This window comes from Dipodomys ordii, unplaced genomic scaffold (assembly GCF_000151885.1).
Source record: "Dipodomys ordii isolate 6190 unplaced genomic scaffold, Dord_2.0 Scaffold2, whole genome shotgun sequence".
Lineage (NCBI taxonomy): Eukaryota > Metazoa > Chordata > Mammalia > Rodentia > Heteromyidae > Dipodomys > Dipodomys ordii.
The window spans coordinates 6405833-6408432 of record NW_012267218.1 but is presented as its reverse complement, the minus strand read 5'-3'; positions in this window follow the sequence as shown (position 1 = coordinate 6408432).

Genomic DNA, 2600 nt, shown 5'->3' with positions numbered 1-2600 from the left:
ATCTATCATCTTTTCTTTCTCCCACTCTTTCCATCCATCCATCCATCCATCCATCCATCCATCCATCCATCCATCCATCCATCCTGATCCTGTATGGGTCAGATGAACCTGTGTTTGGCAGATGCATGATTTCATCTGAGCTGCACCCCAGCCCCTGGGGAGGGCATTGTCTTCCCCAGAAGAGCCGTGGCTCCTTGAATGGAAGCAGGCCTTGCTGAGCCACTTGGTGGCCAGCTGTGACGTGACCCAGGACTCCCGATTGTGGATCCCTGTCTTGCAGGTACACCCTGCTCTCTACTGGCCTTGAAGGAGCAGCGTGTCACCTCCAGAGGGCATTGACATGTGCCTGTGACTCTGAAGGGGAGGCCAGATTTCCACCCCATTCCTCCCTGCCTGTGGCCTTCAATGTCCTGGTCCCTGCTGAAGTGGACAGCGCTCCTGCTGCGGGCCCCATCTTCTGAAAAGGGATGGGACGGGCAGCTTCAGGAAGATGGGACACCCTGGCTTTCATCAGGAGCAAGGAAAACCCGTTTCTATAGTCTGCTGTGTACGTTCCTATTCTTATACAAGAAACATTTGATTAAAAGAAGAACCCAACAATCGGAAAAACAGGGAAGCTAACTTGAAGGAAAAAAGGGAGAGGGAGAGAATTCAGCATGTGAAGTTGGACACTGATTTGTATTCTGGGTCAGCCTTTTTGAACTAGGGAACGGGTGTGGGGGGGAAGCACAGAGCTCTGTGGCAGAGACAGATTTAAGTGAACGCGGCTGTCCCTGCTTCTCCTCCTTAGCTGTTAGGTGTACAGGGTCTTTTTTTTTTTTTAAGGATATAAATTCCAACCATGTTTAGTGTGAAGGGTCTCGGTGCATACTGACACTGTGAGTGTCAGGAGCAGATCACTTTAATCAGAGACTGGATATGCATGATAAAACGGATAAGGGACTTTAATCAAAAAATCCGCTGGCCTGAAACGTGACGCACTCCGCCAAACACACTCCCTCCCACTCTCCTTGTGTCACTGCCAAGATTCCACTTCATGAATATGCATTGGACACGATATTACATTAAAATGTGACATTGGTGTACGGTGTGGAGGATTGAGAACTACCCCCCTGCCCCTCCCCTCTCCTCCACAGATTTGTGTGCATATCTCCGTGTACACACTCACACGCACGCATACGCGTGCGCATGCACGCACGTAATATATGGATACTTTTGCAAAGTTTTAATCCACGGGTGATCAACGTGGGGATATGATTTTCTCCTTCCTGAAGCTTTCTTGAGAGCTGAATACTGGATTTGGAACCTGTAAGAAACGAATAGCAATAGAAGGCAGGAATGTGCTTCTGGCCAGGCCACACAGTTCCCCCTGTACAATGCTCGTTTGTGAGAGGCTCAGGCTGGTTTTACTTAGAGAATTAACTCCAGGCGCCGTGAGGAAGGCCTAGGCACCTCTCGCTATTTCCACCGGCTCTGCATGTGTTTTAGAAACTAGGCCGGGAGCACCCTGTGGAAAGGCATTCTGCCCCCCTTCCCAAGCTGAACTCTGGGGCTCTCTTCTCCGTGCTTTGGTGTTCTACTGAGCCCCAAAGTATCTGGTGCTATTTATCCTCGTGTCTTCCTGCTGCCGGCTGGGGTGCTTCCTCCATCTCCACAGTTTGCCGATTTTGTGAATGTATCAGAAGTCATGTTGTGGCATGAGAAGTGCACGGCTTGCAAGGTAAAAAAACAAAAAACAATAAAACCCCATTCACCATGCAGGTGAAAGATGAACGCATTGTCAGATCTTATTTGGCACCCGATGGAGTTTCTTCCGGCGGGAGGAAGCGCTCCAGGTAATGTTCGGGGAGCACAGATTTCTCCGATGGCTCCATAATGCTGTCTGCATAGAAATGGGCTGGCAGGCTGCTGGCCTCTGCGGGATGCGGGTCTCTGGCCTCTCCACTGGGGTGCGAGGAGGCAGATGTCTGCACTTGGGCATGCAGGACAGCTGCCGACATGGCCAAGGTTTCTGGACATAGAACAAAACTACATTTGGCCACTTAAAAAACCTTTTCCACAAAGACTGCAGAGGGAGCATCCTGCCCTGCCTCAGTTCACCTCCCCCTGCAAAGGCTGGCAGTGAAGGGGGCTGCCTGGAGATGGGTGCATCCTCGCTTAGAAGCAGCCCTCCCCAAGCCCGTGGTGTTCTCCCAAGAAGAGCAAAAGCATGCCAGCTTCCCATAGCTACTCAGGAGGCTGAGAGCTGAGGATTGTGGTTCAGAGCCAGCCCAGGCAAGAAAGTCCATGAGACTCTTGTCTCCAGTTAACCACCAAAAATCCTGGAAGTGGAACTGTGGCTCAAGTGGACCACTAGCCTTGAGCCAAAAACGAAACACCTCAGGATAGGGCTCAGGCTATGAGTTCAAGCCACAGAAAGAGAGAGAGAGAGGGAGAGAGGAAGGAAGGAAGGAAGGAAGGAAGGAAGGAAGGAAGGAAGGAAGGAAGGAAGGAAGGAAGGAAGGAAGGAAGGAAGGAAATAATAAAGCACAACCCCTGGTAATAAATGAGTTTCCGATAGTATGATAAGTCGTAACCCTGTCTCTTACCCTTGCTCATCA